The following is a 21,712-nucleotide window of genomic DNA, read 5'->3' as shown; positions in this document are numbered from 1 at the left end:
TGAGACAAAACAATTTCGCTTTATTGAGTTAGTCTTTGTAGAGGGCATTCATGTCTCCATTTACTCTATCAAATAACATCCATACCTAAACTTCTTAAGTTACTAGCTACGCTATGTATGCTAGAATAAATACACTCATAAGCTGCATAGTGTACCTTTGATTGGTAGAAGGTGTTTTAGATATTGCTGCCTGAATAGTCAAAAATTTGAAACTTTTTTAGGGTTTTACAAAATGTTGTTAAACTACAATCTAAGCCGCGAAATCAAAGGTTTCTAATGTCTCTATAATGCAACCATAACCGAACCCTAACAACAGTCTTTGAATGTGATTCATAGCGATATCAAATTCAGCAATTTAAAAACCAACCGTCAATTGCCTAATAAACCCAAACTATTTAAATGACTATGAATATTGAAACTTTACAGGGTTAACCAACAAATGTGATTCATAGCGATATCAAATTCCGCAATTTAAAAACCAACCGTCACTTGCCTAATAAACCCAAACTATTTAAATGACTATGAATATTGAAACTTCACAGGGTTAACCAACAAATGAGTCAATAATAAATCATAAAATTTCATTTTTTTTTCTTCATCATTAATTTTGATGGTCGAAACAAACGTAGCATAGACAACAATAACATAAAACTGAAATGGGGCAAAGCTAAAACAAAGCAATAGTGCAAGTAATAATGTATGCTAGAATAAATACACTCATAAGCTGCATAGTGTACCTTTGATTGGTAGAAGGAGGAAACGTCGTAGATCTAACTGAGGTGGAAGGAGAACGCCTTAGAAGTAGCGAAAATCGTAGCAGTGAGAACCCTAACGTGAAAAAGAACGAAAATAACAGAGAGTGAAATAACAAAACGCGCAGTATGTTATAATTTTAATGTTTACTAAAGGGGACCTTAGAGGGCGCTTGTGGAAAAAAAGCGCCCTCTAAAGGGGGCCTAAGAGGGCGCTTATGAAAGCGCTCTCTAAGGCTTTCCAGAAGCGCTTTATAAACTGGAAATGCACATGGACTTATAGAGCGCTTCTTTAAAAGCGCCCTCTAAGGGTAACCTTAGAGGGCGCTTTCTAAAAAGCGCCGTGTATTGTTGTCCCTCTATCTCCTCCTTATTTTTTCGCTTCACCTTAGAGGGCGTTTTATTACAAAAGCGCCCTCTAAAGTGCGTTGTCTATTGCTCCTTATTTTTTCGCTTCACTTTAGATAGCGCTTTTGTAATAAAGCGCCCTCTAAGGTGCGCTGTCTATTCTAGTTTTTGGCGTAGTGCAGGCACAATATTGGCCACCCATTACGGATATTCGGCGGTCACAAGGAAACCAGAATCAATCTGCTTTTGCACTTCTTCTTTAATCTTTACTTCCATATCAGGATGTGTTCATCTCAACTTCTGCTTGACTGGCATGCACTCTGTCTTCAACGACAATCTATGTTCCACAATCTCAGAATCTAAACCAGGCATATCTTGATAGGACCAAGCAAACACATCTGAATACTCTCGGAGAAGATCAGTCAACCCCTTCTGAACATTCGGACACATTCGAGACCCAATATTGACTTTCTTCACATCATCCTTGGAGCCCAAGTTGACCAACTCAATCTACTCTTTAAATGGCTGAATGGCTTTTCCTTCACGCTCAAGAAGACGAGACAATTCATCACTTTCCTCCTCAGCCTCAAACACAGGGAATTCAAAATTTGGAGAAGGAGAAGGATCATTGTATTCAATGGGGTTAGAAACCAACCTGCATAATGATTTGATATTTTGATTTCAGAGAAGTGATTTGTGACCAAATATTATGCAGATGGACAAGTTTATTTATTTATTTATATTTTTTTGTGATTACCATTTTCAGAATAAAGCAAAAAGTAAAAACAAAACATCATAGATGTGGATGAATAGAAATAATTTTACTGATGATCAAATTTGAAAATGCCCAACAATGTTCACTTCTCCCTTAGGCATAGGAGAAGGATTTTTTAAAAACAAATAAAAGCAATTACTTAGATTGATGCATAATAACAGGAATATCAATAGCAGTCCAATTGTTGCAAGCTTTTCCATGCGTCACAAAATTGGTGCAGTCTTCCTCTTCGTCATCCTCTAGCATAGCAGCTAAGTGTTGTTCATTGCCATGAATGAACCCTCCTCTACGGAAGCTGAGTTGCACATCATCAGATCTAACAACTGACTATCCTTGCTAAAAACCCAGACCGGTTCTGTTTTTGTTATCGGCGACCTCTACCACTCGCCCCCACTGATCAACAATTCCTTCTTCAACAATCTTCCTTGCATCTTTCAATGAGGACATAGGTGCCCCAACTCTCTTTTCAATAGTAATAGACAAGGCTTGGAACGGAGTTCCAACCTCATCCTCATTTTCAACATAAGATAAAGATGACAGGTGGCTAACCAACAGCGCCTTTTCCCCGCCAACAATGACTAATTTCCCATTCTTGATAAATTTGAGTTTTTGATGCAACATGGAGGTAACAACTCCCGTCTCGTGGATCCATGGCCTTCCCAACAGACAACTATAAGTCGGGTGGATATTCATTACATGAAAAGTAATTTGGAAATCACTCGGACCTATCTTCACTGGAAGGTCCACTTCACCTATCACTAATTTGTGTGAACCGTCAAAATCTTTGACGATTACGCCACTATATCTCATAGGCGCTCCTTGATATGACAACTTTGATAATGTTGACTTCGGCAGCACATTCAACGAAGATCCGGTGTAAACAAGCACATTAGATAAAGCGTCATCTTTACAATTCATCGAGATATGCGAAGCCAAGTTATGATTCTTACCCTCCTCAGGGAGTTCTTCATCGCAGAAACTGAGATTATTGCAGGAAGTGATGTTAGCCACAATATGATCAAACTGATCCACCGTAACATCATGTTCCACGAATGCTTGCTCTATAACTTTTTGCAATGCTTCTCTATTCTCTTCTGAATTCATAAGCAGAGACGGTACTGAAATTTTTGAGGAGGTTTGGAGCAGCTGCTCCACCACATTAAACTCACTCTTCTTGATTAACCGAAGTACCTCATCATCATCATTAGTCTTCAAATTGTTGGATTCACCAGACTGACGCTTTGAAGCACTAACTGGATCTACTGTAGGCACTTACACTTTCTTACTGACTATTGAATCTTCCACATCTTTTGGGAACACCGGCCCAAACACTCGACCACTATGGGTCACCTTGGTAACATCAGCAATGCTCACGACAGAATTGGTTGTAGGTAATGGAACCTCTTGACCATACTTCACCATAGCTTCATTATACTGATAAGGAACAGCCTTATCGGATGCGTACGGGACTGGACCCGCCAACTGTATGACCAACGGTGATACCGATCTTTGGTTGATGTAGTTGTTATTATTGATATCATATTGAATCACCATTTTCTCGGGATTCTTAAACACATGAAAAATCATATTCACATCGTCATCTACGTGACGGGATTGTACAATCTGGATCATACCCCCATCCATCAACCACTGGATGTCCCTTTTCCCAATCTCGCAACCTCTTGGGTTAACACTGCAGATAGCACAACCATCATGGTCATGCTCACAATCGCTCACCAAACAAATATATTTGTGCATCGTCACCAAGGACCTTCGAATAAAACGGACATCAAACACTTTGAACTCCCCAGGACAGCCATCTACCATGTCGATAGATGAATTTCCTAGAGCGGGCAGTGGGTTAGCTTTCACGTTGGGTGCGCGGTCCTCAAAAGACACCATTCCACTTTTTACTAGCTTCTGAACTTCATATTTTAGAGGGTAGCAGTTCTCAATGTCATGTCCGGGTGCTCCTTGATGAAAATCACAACGGAGGTCAGGCTTGTACCACCATGGAAGTGGTTCAGGTATTTGCGGCGAATTTCTCGATTGTAGCAGGCTTGTACCACCATGGAAGTTGATGATTGTTGGTATTGTTGTTGTTGTAGGCGTTTCTTCGTTGTTATGGTTGTTATTGTTGTTGACGTTGTTGCCGACTAGTTATTGTGTTGGCTTCATTTGTCTTTCTTCTTATCAAAACTGTTGTCGTATCTCTTGCTGGATGATGCCTCCTCCTTTGAAAATCGTCCTTCTCGGACACCTTCTTCTAGCCTCATCCCCATGTTTACCATTTCGGTAAAGTCACTGGGGGAACTAGCGATCATCTTCTCATAGTAAAATGAGCTAAGGGTCTTTAGGAAAATCTTTGTCATCTCCTTTTCCTCTAAAGGAGGGTTGATTTAAGCGCCGAGTTCCTCCACCTCTCAGCATACTCTTTAAACGTTTCCTTGTCCTTCAGAGACAGCGATCTCAACTGATCTCGGTCTGGAGCCATATCAACGTTGTACTTGTACTACTTAACAAATACTTCACCCAAATCATTGAAAGTGCGGATGCTCGCACTATCCAACCCCATATGCCATCTTAACGCGACACCAGTCAGACTGTCTTGAAAGTAGTGGATTAACAGTTGATCATTGTCTGTTTAGGTAGACATCTTGCGGGAATACATCACCAAATGACTGAGCGGACATGTGTTCCCTTTGTAGTTTTCAAAGTCAGTGACTTTGAACTTCACTAGAATCTTCACATTCGGCATCAGACATAATTCAGCAGCACTCTTCCCAAAAAGGTCCTTACCTCTCAATGTTTTCAACTCCTTGCGCAGCTCAAGAAATTGATCTTTCATTTCATCCATTTTCTCATATACGTCCGGGGCCTCAGATGGCTCGGAATGATAAATGGTGTCTTCCACACGAGGCAAGGTATGCACTACAAGCGGTGGCACAGACATGACCGGGCTAGATGTCGACATAGAAACAAATGTAGGTGTAAAACCTTCAGGCATGAAGTTTGGCGGCATTCCCCACGGGAATTCGGCAGGCATAACAGGCGCGAAATGAGCGAAAGTTGCGGGAACAGTAGAGATAGCCACCTCTGAAATGACAGTCCTCTGAGGAGGAGGAGTTGCAGGTGTTGGAGAAGATTGACTCTACGCGGCTAAAACTGACTCCATCATGGCAGTCGTGTGGGCGATCTCCTCTTTCAGGTCTCTATTCTATTGCTCAAGATGTTCCATGATTCTGGAGCAATTGGCGTGAGTATTGTACCGATGAGTCAGTTTGGCTGAAGCACAGAAGAAACACCAATGAGACATCTGGCGAAAGAGAAACCTGTTTATGGAAATGATGCATAAAATGTAATGCTTGATTGTTTTTATTTTCAAGGAACTTTATATTATTTGCAAATATATATATATATATATATATATATATATATATATATATATACACAACAGTAATTGCAACAATTTGATATGAACCAAAATTCTCTTTTATTTATATAATTGGAAGGATTACAGTTAGTACAATATCAGAAGCCAAATGAAAAATACAAGAGAAAAGGAGACTAGTCATCCTAAGGACCCCTAACAACGTCAGAAGATCAGGCTGTAGGCGCGTACTTCCTTCGAATGCGTCGGATCTCGGTCTCAAAAGAAGCCTTCATCTGAGTCTTTTCGAGGACAAGCTGATCAACAATCTTCTTCCAAGCAACGGAAGGCTGAGGCATGTTAGAGGAAGATGAAACCTTCGGATCTCTCTGTCTCTTCGTCACTCGGTCTTCAAGTAGCTCAATAAGTGCGTCTTTGTCCTTAGACTCAAGCTACAACTCCTCATGCTTTTTGCTCAAAGCATGGAAACGTTCTTCCCACATATCATTCTCTCTCTTCATCTTGGCGAGCGCGTCTTCCAACTCCTCTACATCTTGGTTAGGGAGAGTTAATGGCTCAACCACAACCATAGACATAGGTCTTTCACAAGGATAAGGCATCTTCAACTCCAAAGCTCTCTGCTTCACCCAAGTAGTGTAAGCTTCCAAAGCTACACAATTGCGCGGACCGAGCTCGCATCTTCCTTTTCTATGCATATTATGCCAAGCATACACAATCTTTTGCTTCAAATGTTGGGGATATTTACCCTCTTGATAAAAAATACCTTCTAACAACATGTTATTAGGTTTGTCTCTCAAGGGGAACCCAAGTTGACGACGAACCAAAGTAGGGTTGTAGTTAATTCCTCCTTGTGTACCAATGAGAGGCACATTATAGAATTCACCACAACTATCAATAATCTCCAAACTGCTCAAAGAAGGATCATACCAAACTATATCATCATTAGTGAGAGACATAAATCTCTGAGACCACCGTAGACATTATTTGTTCTCCACAAAAGCAGGTGTCTGAGGCAAGTGCGAAATAAACTACTTGTACAGAAGAGGAACACAACACACAATCGTTCCACCACCCTTAGAGTTCCTCAAATGCAAAGAGAAATGCATATCCCCTAACAGAGTAGGCACGGGATTCCCAATCAAGAAAGTTCTAATGGCATTAACATCAACAAAACCGTCAATGTTAGGAAACAAAGTTAATCCATAGATGAACAACACAAAGATAGCTTCAAAAGAATCCATACTGCCAGCTTGAGCAAAGGCAGTGGCTTCCTTGATGAGGAAATCAGATGGCAATCCAAACAACCCTCCTTTCTTCACCCAATGAGCCTTTATCTCAGACTTCTTCAAGTGAAGAGCTTCAGCAATAAGATGAGATTTGGGAATCTCTTCCAATCCACTAAATGGCACTTTGTTAGAAACAGGTATCCCCAAGAGATGGGCATACTCCTCCAACATAGGCACAAGCTGATAATCGGGGAAAGTGAAGCAACGGTAGAAAGGATTATAAAACTGCACCAATACACTTAAGAGTCCTTCAACCACATCAACAGATAAGATAGGCAGAAGATTCCCATGACGTTGCTTGAAGTCCAAGGGATCTAATACAAAAGATGTTAGCTTCCTTAACTCTTTCAAGTCGGTACATCTGAAACTGTACTTCTTAGTGTTCCTTCATCCATAATCCATGGTCTGAAAATATTTTCAAATAACACCTCAGTTCCTTGAAATTTTCGTGTGATGAATGTTATGATACGCATGAATGCATGAATGCAACAATCACAAATAAGGGATCACACACAAGGCAAACAAACAAAGGTCAATGGATGAATCAAGTCATTGTCAAGATCAATCATCCATTTTGGTGGATTATGGTTTTCACCTTATCAACACCCAAGTTCCATTGATATTGACAAGACTTGATTGGATCAACCAAGAATCAAGAGTTTGTTGTAAATCATGAGCATGGAGTCTGGGGTAAGAACCATCCCAAAGGAGTGAACTAAGGATAAAACCTGTAGATCATGTTCTAAAAAGTTCCTAGAGTCTTAATTTCATCTATCGGATATTACAGGTTAAGATGACTGACTCATCGACCCATAATATTCTCAAGAGAAACTCGTCTGAGTGTAGTATCGCGTAACAGCTGTTATCAAGTCTACACTTGAACAGTCTCCGCACTACGTCCTAAATAGGCCAAGAGGGGTTAAATGTTCTACGATCCGCAGCTTCTCGGACCCCAAATTAGAGATAGTAATGCCTAACCATAAATACTTGTGTGACATTTCCAAATCCAAAAGGGTCTCTGTAAGACCCCAATTTTTGCCCTAAGATCCCTCATGGCATCACATCATATCATTCATTGCCTCAAGGATCTTTATGCACCTTGCCTCCCTCCTAGTGGGTGGGTTATCTTATGAGTGTGGTTCTTGATCACCAAGCATGTTTAGCATTTGTAATCATTGCTTTTCATTTGTTTACTAACCCAAAAGTACAAAAATATTGTCATCTAACCTTGTTACTTGCAGTTGAAGCAAAACTAGGTCAAACAGTCCAATCATTCATTGAGCTATAGATGGTGACCATTCTTGAAGAATTTGGGCACCATGATCATTCATAAGAGGTTCATATGAGTTTTGACATCATTTGGAATCAAGATCTCAAGAGAAAGAGGCTTGAAATTCATCAGAACATGGCTCAGTCAACCAAAACCCTAGCAAAGTCAACTGTGGTCAACTGTGCACTTAATCAGGGATTTGAAGATGGGAAATGGTTTGAGAGGTCTCATTCATGTCCATATAAGCCTCATATAACATGTCAAACATCATCATTGAGGAATTGGAGGTCAGACAAAAAGTTTCCCAAAATAGCAAGGACCTGTAATTTTCAACTGCCAAAAATGGAAAGTTATTCTCCTCAACTTTACATCATCAAGCAAGCTTCAAATCAAAATTTGTCCAATATGAAAGTTGAAGATCTTGCTCTTGCCTTCCAAAAAGTCCAAGAACACTCATTTCTCATTTGTGGTTGGCAAGTTATGATCAAATCATTTTCAAGAATTTTGGGATTTCAAGGAGGCACAACTTCCAAACCATTTGGCCAAATTGAGTGAGGTTTCTTTGAGCAAATCCCATTTGACATGCTTTATCATAATCCATCATTACATTGCATCAAAAATCTTCACATCAAAAGTCCATTTTTCAAGTGTTCATTTTGCATTTTGGTGGGAAAAATAGTCAATTTGAAAAATACTCATGATTTTCATGCCGAACCACTTCCAATAGCTTCTAAACAGAAAATTGGATTTGCTTCAAAAGAGTTTCTACTGTTCTATTGGCTGCACAAGCATAAGGGAATTTTGGCCAACTTGACATAAATCTCATTTTCACTAATCCATTTGGTTTGTCTTAATCATGATTAAGAAGTTGGATTAACGAGACTATATAGTCCTAATCATAACAGAAAATCGAAATCCACAATCACAATCTCAGATCCCAAATCAAAAATTCTCTAAATCCTCTCAAAATTTTCCAAACTTTTTCACTTAGTTCTTCAAAATTCTTCATTCTTTGTACTCTCTCTCGTGTTGATCTTCACTTGCAGGTGCTATTGAACAACTGTTGAAGAAGAATTGTAGAAGAACTTGACTAAATCGTGGCTGTTGCATCTTGAGCTTGCACATGGCAGTTGAAGATCCAGGCTAATCCAAGAGGTTTCGAGCTGAATTATCACTTCCATCCATCTTCCTCAACATCATTGAAGTTCTGTTTTCACGATCCAAGCCTTGAAATCACCAGAATCAAGATCTGCAACTTCAAGAGGTAAGAACTCGAACCTCACAATTGCTAAAATTATGATATGGCTTTGATAGATCGTTCTTTGCTGAGTTTACTGCAACTTGAATCATGCTAATCCATTAAGTATTAATGAAGAAATCTGGATTTGAAGTTTGCTTGTCAAAACTTTCTTCGATCGAATCTTTTTCTGTAGTGAAAATTAGATGAAATTAAGTGGATATTATTGATGTACGTTGAATGCTGAGTTGATCCATATAATTTTTGTTATTTTATGTGATGGAATGTTCTTGATGATGATGAATGTGGAAGAACATGAAGAACTCGTGTGATTTTCGTGCCCAGGCCTCGTTTGATCTTCATTGTTTCATTTTGCATGCGTTTGGTAGTTTGTTCGCCATGCTACCAGTGGCATCGTGCCACGTAATTAATGAAACGGGGCGTTTCATGCTGAAACGCGCCCGTGTGAGATACGCAGGGGTTCGATCCCCGCTGGCTGCAAATTCATTGCCTTGTATTATTTTCTTTCATATATGTTAATCATGTTCATGTGTTACTTGTTCATTCACCTTTTAATTTCTTTTCCACTTCAAAAATTGATAACTCACTCAAAATTCATCCAAAATTCATGGTTCTTATTTTGATTTGTTCATCATCATGTTCTTTATTTTAAGGACATTTTTATTGGATTTGTGCACGTGTAGAAAAATTAAATGCCTAGGGTTTACTTTCATGCACCATTTGTTGCACCATGCTCACATTTTCTTTCATGAAATCTTGATGCCTAATTGAAAATGGTTGAAATTTTATATGCATGATCTAGAATCACTCCTGGTCATTTTGGTATATGGTTTGCTATTTTTGAGTTTCTGGATTGAGAGATATGATGTGATCTTCATGAGTGTGACAATGTATGTCACACTATGTTTTGTCCAACTTCTTGAATTTTGTTTCCATGCTTGTGCTATGCCAATTGCTCTGAATTTCTGCATGTGATTACTTCTGTATGTCAAGTGTGAGCATGATTTTTTGTAGATTTTTTAGATTCATTTCCTATTTGATTGGGATTTTCTTTGCTGTTTAGTCATTTTTGAACTCTTTTTGTGTGTGGAACTTACATGACTTGTGAAATTCTCATGCCTTATCATATGAAGCTGAAATTTTTTGGATTGATTCTTAACATGTTTAACTTCATTTTGGTCTTGGTGTGGTTCATTTATCTTATGCCAATTCTGTTTTGCATTCACTTGAAGTCGATACATGATTTGTGGCCTTGGTTGGGTTTGTTTTTGCATACCATGATTTGTTGATTTTAATTAACTTACTTCCACTTGTCCAAATGCAATGAAATTTGGTGTGCTGCTCATCCAATGTGTTCTTCTTAAGCATGATTTTTCCTGGAATTTATTGAGCCTTTTTGGTATTGATATGCTTGTGTTCATTCTGTTTACATCATTGAGTTCTCAACTTGCCTAGTTTGACATGATTTGCTTATGAAATGCAATTGATGAATGTTTTTGATATGAGACCAACTGGAATTTGTTCTTATTTGATAAATCTTGATTTTGATCAAGTTTCATGTTCTGTTTTAAATTTTTTCCCCTCCTTTGACCCTAGGCTTTGGCCTAAGGGTTTACTTCTCACATTTGAGTTGTTTTTCAGGTTAAGGAGAAATTGCTTTAAGGAGATTAATTCAAGTTGATTGAGTTGGTTTACTTGATTGCGATGAACTAACTTGGTTTGTTTTGTAGGATGCTAACTCATTTGCTTTGAGTTTGTGCTTTGCACATGTGATTGATTGTGTTGACTGTTGGTTCATATCTTGTCTGTTTTGACTTTGTGATCGGTATACTGATTATATTTGATTGATTTCAGGTACCATAGTTGCTTTAGTTCCTTTGAGAACTTGCTTGCTTTGCTTTGCTTAAGCATTGAGGTAGACTCTCTTGTCTCCATGTAGTCTGGAAGACCTGGCTTGTTACTTAGCCAGGCACCTGTCTGAAGCCCTCCTTAAGAGGCAATGTTTGTGATTGTTTAACTTTGTCCCCAAGCAGGAAAAGACCTCATATGAGGCAATTGGTAGACAAAAGAGATATGTAGCCTATCTCCTACTATTCTGTGAGTCACTCACCTTGCTCGCACCACATGCGTTGATGCATAGTGAGTAAAAACCCAAGATCCATCGAGTCCTTAACTTGTGGAGAGAGTTCCATCTTTCTGAACTCCCACACCTTCTGATATTCAATGCTCTCCCTGACCAGGGATAAGAGTGATGAGGCACACCCCTCATATCTTTTCATCTGCTTCACCTTGGCTCTCAATGTCAAGGTTAAGAGCACCATTCACCCTATTCCAGTTGACTTTTAAGTCTCACCCTTTGATTGAGCCTAATTGTTTGGTTATAGTGTGTGCTAACTGAATCTTTGATTGCTTGTTGCATTTGTACATGTTTGCTTGCTTGCCTTTGTGCACTTATCATCATTGATTGTTCATTATTGCATGATCATCATTGCATATCTTTGTGATCCATGTTTGAGTTTACCCATTGAGGACAACTGTAAGTCCACTCATTGGCCATTGTTCCTATGATTTGGAAGGGATAGAGTGTAAGACCATTTCACTTGGCTACTCATGTCCATTGCCTAGTGCATTGTTGGTTTGTTGTATGTGAGGATGCAAGTGTAAGACCATGTTGTTGGCATTTGTACTCCTATGATCATCCTTTGGAGGTTGGTATAAGTCCAGATAGATTGGCATCTGACATCCATGTTTTGTTTTGTTTTAGGAGATTGGTGTAAATCCATTTATTGGTATCCGATATCCGCTTTTGCTTTGTGAGATTGGAGTAAGACCATTGATGGCATCCGGTATCATTGTTTTGTTTTAGGAGATTGGTGTAAACCCATTTATTGGTATCCGGTATCCGCTTTTGTTTGTGAGATTGGTATAAGTCCATTGATGGCATCCGGTATCACCTTGCTTTTATTTGCTTGCTTTGCTTTGTTGCTCATTCCTAAGGACACACTTGAATCATCTTCTATATGATTTCAAGAGGTGAACCTTTCTAGGAAGTTTTACACTCCACTATCCACACCCTCTTTGTCCTAAACCTTTTCACACTTTGCATTCAAAAACTTTGACTTGTTGTGCAAACGTCTTCATGTCTTTTCAAATTAGAAACATGGACCATAAGTCCTTGACTTTTCAAACTTCACTTTTCATAACACTTCCTTGAATCAATCTTAATCATACCTTGACCATATTTTGTGAATACTCATAATCAATTAACCTCACACATTCAATTGTTTTGTGGCTTTGTCCATTGTTAATATGTTTTCATACATTAGCCATAGGTTTCAATTACCATAGCGGTTGATGTAAATCTTACCTTATCCTTAGTGAGTCGATTGTAAGACTTCCGTACTGAAAACAGGGTTAACCCCTCTAGTACGTCGAAGCCGTCCTCGCATGGTGGATTGTTGATTCGGGTTGAGTTTTCTCCCATTGGTAATGAAAAGCCTTAGTGCTTGTGTTTTAAAATGAACTCACAAATTTTTGGAAATCTTTTATCCGAACTACGGCGATTTGATCCTTACCTTTGATGGAAGGTACGTAGGCAACGGGTTCATCCGTTCAAACACAAAAATAACTAACTTGTATATTCTTTTCTCATCTTCCCATTCATGTTTGCACAATATGTCAAAAACAAATAAACATTTTTATACAACAAGTGTGAAAAGGGCTCCCTAGGAGTACCTAGGACGTGATGGGTGCCTAACACCTTCCCATTGCGTAATTTACCCCTTACCCAGACTCTCTGATCTTTTATTGGTTTTCTACGTGTAAAACTTCTTAGGTTTTTGTTCGCTTTTTAACCAGTCCTTAGGATAAATAAATGTGCGGTGGCGACTCGATTCATTGTATACTTTGCTTATGGTTTAATCAATAAATCATATAGCGACGAATACACCGCTACAGTCTCCATTGAGCAGATGGATATCAAGCCAACTTGTTAAGGATTACTCCACACAAGTCGAACGTGACTATACCATCCTCCTATCTTAATTGCACTCAAGTTCGGGTTAGAACTTATCTCACCGCTCAGAGATCACCAAGCACAACAAGCAGATTATATCACACAAATTAATATACATACATCAAACATACAATTATATACACACACACAAAAGTAGGCTAAACCCACTGGAGACTAGTCCCTAGCAAAGTCGCCACTTAATTTCTGTAGCGGTAAGTTCATGATCATCAAGCTATGGATAAGCAAGACATTAAATAACAAGAGTCGCCACCGTACTTTTATTGTTTCCAAGGGAAAAAGTAAAAGTACGAACAAAACCCAAAAATTAGAAGTTTTCAAATCAAAACTAATAAAATGCCAGAGATTACAGGTAAGGGGGTTGGTTACACAGAGGAAAGGTGTTAGCACCCAAAGTGTCCTAGGTACTCCTAGGGAGCCCTTTCTTGTGTGCATATGTATTTTGTACAAATGATATTTGCAATTAAGTAGAATGGGGGGGTAAGAAAAGAATTCATTAATTATATTTTTGTGTTTGACAAGACCTTCGGACTTGTGCCTACGTACCAACATAAAAATGAGGGATCAAAACCTTGTTGTTCGTGATACAAATTCAAAGTGGATGCTTTGCTTTTAACAAAAATTAGGTTTGAAAGGCACAAAGGCCTAAAAAAAGGTTTGAATGAGTTAGTTCTTTTTGGATTTTGAAGTCTTTAAGTCAAGTATAGTTAAATTTATTTACATGTTTATTTAAGAAAAGAAGTTTAAAATGCAATGCCATAAGGTCAAAGTTTCTAGTTTGCAAAATGGTCTAAGTTTAGAAAAAAACAAGTACAAACAAAGAAGTTTTTAAAAGGAGGGAGAGATTTTGAAATTAAAGAAGTGGGAAGGAGATGAAGAGACTAATCCTAAGCATAAATTTAAAAGTTAAGAGTTGAAAAGATCTGACCAATGGGCTGCAATCCAATAGACAAAAATGTCATATAGAAACTCAAATTCCCTTGGACATTAGAATCAAGCAACAAACAATGCACACAATATTAACTTGAAGAGCAAGGCATCAAATAAAGATAGCCACATCCAAGCTTAGCAACTCCATGATCTTCTTCAAATTTGCCCATGTGGCATATGAATTCCATAATGCCATAAGTCACAGGTTCAAAATAATAGCTTCACAAGGATCATGTTGCAGATGAACTCAAATGGATATTCAATGATGTATCAAATGAAGTTTCAGATTACAAGCACTTGGTTACACGAAAGTTGGCATTGGCTAAGTCCTGTGCATAGGGAGTGTTACCTAAATTCTAAGTCCAATTGTCTCATACCAAACCAACAGTCCACACAAGATATTTTTTTATGGTTTTGGTTTTTATTATGTACATTAATGCTCAAAGACCACACAAACAAGCACAATATACACAAGCAAATATATCACAAAATATGGTCCAAATGGACAAAGTGAAAATCACATTAACATAAACAATTAGAATGGTATGAACAATGGCAAACAAATAAGGTTTAAAAATAATGTGCATTAAAGTAAATGACTTGAAATTAAATGTTAGTTGTTAATGAGTTAGAAGTTAGTATTGCTTTTGCTTTTTATTTTAAGTCATTCTTTGGAGAACACTCAACCCACTTATCACAAGCATGGATCCTTGAACCAAGACATCTTCCAAAGGAAGGAAGAAAGGCCAAGTTTCCACACAATACCATGAAAGAGGGGAGACTTAAAATCTCACTAACTAGATAGTTATGCCTTTTGTATCAAAAATTTAGCGTTATGTTAAGCAATCGTAATTGGACTTATGTAGAAGTCACAACTATTTGAGGTCGGGCAATAGAATCTTGGTGTTAATTCATGTTAGAGACATAGTATAATGGACTATGCTCATGAAATATACCACACACAAAAAGAATATGCAAAAGTGGTGGCTTAATCTCATCCATACTTATGTTGATTTTGCAATCAACTAGCCTTAGGATGTAGAGATATCATAGGTCCATGATATGAATGCATAAAGAAGGGGAATGAGATGAAGAGGGATGGGAATGGATCAAAACTCAAATTAGACAAAGGAGGACTTTTACCAAATTAAGATCATTCATTCATTTTGGGAGATGGAATGTACATTCCATCAATCCCCTAAATCCAATGATCTTAACTTAACAAAGTCAAATCAACCTTGACCAAGGCCCAACAACACAAATCAAACTTATACAAACAATCAAAATAGCTCAACACAATTATTTGACTTGCGAGTCCATTCACTTGGTGGAGGTCATGTTGGATTAATAATGTCACACAAGTTATTTGTGGTTAGGCATTATTCTTTCAATCATGCGCCTTAGAAGCCAATGACCTTAGTTCACCAAGCCCATCTTGGCCTATTTTTAGGACGTAGTGCGAAGGTCGTTCAGATGTAAGATCTGATGCGATTGTTACGTGATACTACATTCATAAGAGTCTCTCTTGAGAATATTTTTGGAATACGAGTATTCGTTTCTCCGATAATATCGGAGAGATGGGACGATGATTATGGGAACCTCTGGTAGATCATGTCTGGCAGGTTTAAACCCTAGTACACTCCCTTTGGGTGGTTCTTAACCGAGACTCCAAGCTCGTGGCTCTCAGCAAACCCGTGATTCGTGGTTGAGTCGTTCAAACATCGTTAATATCAATGGAACTTGGGCGTCGATAAGGTGTAAACCATAATCCGCCAAAATGGATGATTGATATTAAGGATGTTAGAGCCGGTTCATGTACCGTTAATATCAATGGAACTTGGGTGTTGATAAGGTGAAAACCTAAATCCACCAAAATGGATGATTGATATTAGGGATACAATGAGCTTTCCCATGACCTTTGTTTGGTGTGCTTTGCTTGATCCTTGAGTGTGATTGTTGCATTCATGAATTCATGCATTCATGTGCATTCATATCATCAGATAAAAATAAAATTTTCAAGGAACTCAAAGGAGTTTATTTGCAAAAAAATTCAAAACATGAAAAAAACCGAAAAAAATTTCACCTGATATATCTGATGAGATATTCTCATATTTGATCAAAATGCTTAAATATTTCAAAGTTTGCAAATAAAACCCTTGAGTTCCTTTGAAATAAAAACAAGCATATGCACAAACACTTCATGCATCATTTGCATAAGCGGGTGTTTTGTTCCGGTCTCCCGTCCCGTGGTCTGACCCTGCGATCTTCATTCATTTTGAAGACGCACTTCGCCGGTACTATACCAGAGCCATCTTTGCCAGATTTATGGACCGTTTTGAGCAAGAGGGTTGTGAACTTAGAGAGGTATTTGCCAGACTATGTGATGTTGATGGATTTATTCCTGGTTAACAGATCCCGGGCTAGCATTGGCTACTGTTCTGGGGCATTTAATGAGCAAGGGTTGTTCAAGAGTGGAGGTTTCATCCATGACGATCAACCTGAAGAAGAAACTGCTGCTATCTTGGAAGAGGATGCAGAGGACTTGAACAATTTCGTCATTCCTGGCGGTGTCTGCCACAATTGGGTCGCTGTAGATGTTCTTACAGTCATCCATAGATCAGAGTAATTGTTCACTTTGTTCAAAACCCTTCTCCCATGCCAAAAGGAGAAGTGATGACATTGTTGGCAACATTTAATACAATGATGTTTCATTCAATTAATGCATTGTTAAACATTTGTTTTTCCATTAGTTTTCACTTTTTGCTTTTGCATGAAATCAGTGATCACAAAAAACCCATAAAAACAAGAATAAAAGCAAACATTTTTCATCTGCATAATGATTTGCTTGTTTAAATTCTAAAGTTTTTCATTAACCAAAATCATTATGCAGGTTGATCTTAAAACCCATTGAACATAATGATCCAACGCCATCTCCCAATCTTGAATTCTTTGTATTCGAAGCAGAGGAAGATGATGTTGAAGGGGATTCCTGATGAGATTACCCGAGCACTTGAGCAACCAAAGGAGCTCATTCAGCTGTATCATGAGAATCAGCAACAGTCAAATTGGGGCATTGCAAATGCAATCAAAAAAAAAAGGAGAAGAGGGTGAAAAAGATGAAAAAATCAAAAATCAGGAAAAAAAATTCAAAATTTTTCAAAAGAAAAAAGGAAAAATTATACCCTCAAGTCCCTAGTTGACTGATGCTGAATGGATTCAGAGTCATTATGACCAGCTGAATTTGATCGAAGAGAAGCGATTAACTGCCATGTGCCATGGTCAGTTATATCAGCAGAGAATGAAGAAAGCATTCGATAAGAAGGTCAAGCCTCGTGTGTTCTGAGAAGGTGACCTCGTGCTCAAGAAAGTCTTGTCTTTCGTGCTCGATTCCAGGGGCAAGTGGACTCTAAACTACGAGGGTCCATATTATGTCAAGAGAGCCTTTTCAGGCGGAGCTTTGATGCTTACAACAATGGATGGGGAGGATTTCACTCGTCCTGTGAATTCAGATGCAGTCAAGAAATACTTTGCCTAAAAAAAAGTATATGCAAATGAAAAAAAACAGAATAGCTCGCTAAGTTGAAAACCCGAAAGGGCGGCTTAGGCAAAAATGAGCGTCTCGGTGGAGAACCCGCAAGGGTAATCCAGGCAAAAATTAGAGACTTGAAAAAAAAGAGTATATTTGCATCCCGCTAGATTGAGTACCTCACCCTGAGGCAATCTAGGCAAAAATTTGGGATTTGGCAAGTAACTGCATCCTGACAAGACTTTCTGTTCCACAACCGTCTTTTCGTCAGAAGATTCTCGATTCGTCGTCAACTGAAGCTTCGCATACATCTAGATTCAAATTGGTAGAGAAAGGATCATTATGTTCAATGTAGCCCTCTTCCAATATATATCACTGATTTCAAATTTGTACAGATCTATGGAGTCTTGCCATTTGCAGGCTACCATTCCATCAAATCAATTTGAGCTTTTATCCAATTATTTGCACTCTTATTTGTTTCAATTCAACAAATGTTTTGCATGTTTTAATTGATAAAATGTCATTGTTTTAAACAAATAAATTTTCAAAATTGTTGTTTTAAACAAAGTGAACCTTCACAATGATGAAAGGATACTCAAGAATTTCTCAGTGCTCTCCCGAGGGTGGCATGATTCCCAACAGGTAAGACATTTGTTCATATTCCTGGCATTGGTTGTATCCTCTTTATCCTGCTTTTTGTTGGGGTTGTTCCCCAAGCAGAGCTTTTGTTAGGGTTGTTCCCTAAGCAGAATGTTGTTGAAGACTTCGTTTTCTTCTCCAGCAGTATTCTCCCCCAGCATGGGTGTTTTCCATTTGAAAGTTTCAGTAGTGGTTGGTTTGAGACCCCGGAACCCTATCACTCTCCCAGTGCAATCGCCAGCGGAGTTGTGGTTTTTATCCTCAGCATGGATGCTTTCCCTTTGAAGATTCAATGGTTGGTAGATTGATATCCCGATATTTTACTGCTTTCCCCAACATTGTTGCAGGCTGAGTTGTTGCCGTCTTTCCTCAGCACAGTCGATAGTGGGATCTGTGATATATCCCCAGAGCAGAGTGTTGTGGAAAACTTTGTTTGCTCCAGTAGTACTCTCTTCCCCGGCCACGTCGCCAGCGGAGTTGCTATATCTCCCCGTCAGTGCGCTTATTCCTTCAGCAGGGCAGCGATTGTGTTCCTCCTCAGAAGTTGTGGATATTCTCCTCAGAAGAGTCAGCATTTGGTGGTTGATCCCCAGCTCTCTTCCGCATCCCTCAGTGGATTCTTCAACGGACCTCCCCAGGAGACGTCAGTAAGGTTGTGGTTTGGTGGATCGTGTACATGCAAAATCCCCAATGGGATGGGTGTTCCTCAACAGAGTCAGGATTGCATCCATGATAATCCCCTCAGAACCTCCGTCAGAGTTGGAAACCTCTGTTTTCCCCAGTAGGGTTGGTTGGTGATCTATCATCCAGAGATTTTGGTTGATTCCCTGATTGCTCTTGATCCCCAGTAGAGTGGCTTGTCGCAGAATCTACTTGTGTGATCTTTTCTTCCTCCTCAGCGGGTCGTTCCCCAGTGGAATGGATATTTGCATTATCCCCAGGTAGAGTTGCTTGTGCAGCCAGATTCTATGTGGATGATCTGTTCCCCCTCAGTGGGTTGTTCCCTAATGGAGTTATGTAGAGTTGCTTTCATAGCAGTGAGCTCTTGTTCCCCTGCAGATATTTTGGGATTTATCCCATTCCCCAACAGATTTGTCTTTGTGGCCGTTATTGCCTGTTGTGACTTTCTGTACTCCAGTTGGGTTGATTGTTGATCCATCACTCAGAGGTTTGGTGTTTCCTGATGTCTCTGATCTTTTGCCTCCCCGCAGATCTTTGCTTTTCAGCTTGAAGATCTCCAGCAGATTGGCTTTCCAGTTGGACCTCCTTGGTTTTCCCTGGAAGTATAGTACCGGATGTTTGATTCCTGGTCCTGTTTGTGTTAGAGTTGTCTGTTTTGTCAGCATTCATCAAACATAAATCACGCATATTCACGCATAATCATAAAACATTCAGATATTCATGTTACATTTTTTGCCATATATCTCTTGCTATGGGTTTTGTAGATCTCTTTATAGATCTCCCAAAGCAGATGTCGGGTGTTAATCTCTCAAAATAGAGTCAACCCTTAAGAAGAAAGTGTCTATCCTTTCCTGCCATTTCCCCACTGAGATACATCCTCGTGGATGACGGTTATTTCCGTTCCCCCCAACACACATTGGGACGGGTTTACCCTTTTGAGTTATATCCTCATTAGGACAAGTCTTGATTCAGTCCGCCTTTTTGGTTCGATCCTAAATTGGCCTTTTTCAACTGTCTCTTGCGCTTCCCTGTGGTATAAATGAATAGTTGCTTACAAACTGGCGCTCATTCATCTTATCCTCAGTGGAATGTTTGGCCTCTGCCTACAAACCAGCAGTTGTAAGTCCTATCTTTGCGGTTTTCTACCTACTACCCGGTAGTTTAAACCCTGTTTTCTCCCCTAACGGAGTCAACTTTGTTGTTCATCCCAACCGATGACAGTTCCCTTTCTGTGGTTTTCTATCCAATCTCTGGTAGATGTAATCCCCTCTTTGTGGTTATCTTCATCTAGTATTCGATGTTGATTTTCCTTCGCTTGGATGAGTCGCTTGAATAAGCACTTACGTCCCCAGCAAGTCTTTTGTGGATAACTGCCGTATGCTAGCAATTTTACCCCCAGCGGGTCCTTTCACCGTTTGCCAGTGATTGTGTTCCCCGGGTCATTGATTCTCACCAATGAATCCTCAGCAGATCACCTTTCATTTACCCTCTTGTTGGTAATGTCTGTTGCTCCCTTTCATTGGTCATCTTTATATACCTAATTTGGTATCCCGATGCCTCTCATTTCGGATTTTATCCTATAAACAACCTACAACCCGGTTCAGGATAATCTTCCTTTCGAGGTTATTATTCACGTTTTGACGGCTATGAATAATATATCTCATGCACTCTTCAGTCGAAACCTTTTGTGTTTCCCTAGTCGAGTAAGATTCGTTATTTCCCTTTTGCGGAATCGAATATTTGTTGTTGGATAATTGCCGGATGCTTGCAATTTATCCCTTTGAGTTGTCTTTCGTTTACCCGGATGCTTGGTATCGACTGTCTCTTTGTTTTTGGTTAGTCACCTATTATATACTTCGGTATCTCTGGTGTCTTTTCCTTTCGAGTATATTATTCACGGTCTGCCGGTAATGAATAATATATCTCTTTCACTCTTTGGTTGGAATCCTTTGTCGTGTTTCCCCAGTAGAGTAAGATTCGTATTCCTTGTGGAGTCGAATATCCATCCTATAAACAAGTCTGTTGTTCTAGCTTTCTTCAGGATGATGAGTGTTTTGGAACACAAACCAATTCACATTTTCAGATTTTTATCCTATAAACAACATACAACCCGGTTCAGGATAATCTTCCCTTTTGAGTGTACTATCCACGTTCTGACGGTAATGGATATTATGTCTCTTTCGCTCTTGGGTCAATCTTTTGATTGTTTTCTCCGCAGAGTAAGATTCGTATTCCTTGTGGAATCGAATGTTCATCCTATAAACAAGTTTGCTTTCGCTCTCTTCAGGATGATGAGTGTTTTGGAACACAAACCAATTCACGTTTCCGGACCTTTATCCTATAAACAACCTACAACCCGGTTCAGGATAATCTTCCATGCGAGGATATTATCTATGTTTTGACGGCTATAGATAATATATCTCATGCACTCTTTTGTCGGATCCTTTGTTTCTCCAACTGAGTAAGATTTGCATTCTTTACAGAATCAAATGTCCATCCTATAAACAAGTCTGCTTTTCTAGCTTTCTTCAGGATGATGAGTGTTTTGGAACACACACCAATTCACGCTTTGGTCGGTCACCTGTTACATACCTACAACCTGGTATCCTTGGTGTTCCTTCCTTTTTGCTCCCTATTATGACTTTGGTCCCCTGTGGAGTCAGATTTTCCTGAGTTTATGTACCTTTTTCAGGTCTTTCTCAGATGTTTGGTTGATTAATATATGTCACCCTCATACAGGTCTTAGATATTCTTTCTTCCTGAGTTTGTTACTCACTAACCGGTAACATCTCATCCTTTGGTTCCCCCTAGAAAGTCTTTTCT

Source organism: Lathyrus oleraceus, chromosome 2 (assembly GCF_024323335.1).
Source record: "Lathyrus oleraceus cultivar Zhongwan6 chromosome 2, CAAS_Psat_ZW6_1.0, whole genome shotgun sequence".
In the NCBI taxonomy this organism is placed as follows: domain Eukaryota; kingdom Viridiplantae; phylum Streptophyta; class Magnoliopsida; order Fabales; family Fabaceae; genus Lathyrus; species Lathyrus oleraceus.
Note: the sequence above shows the minus strand (reverse complement) of the source record.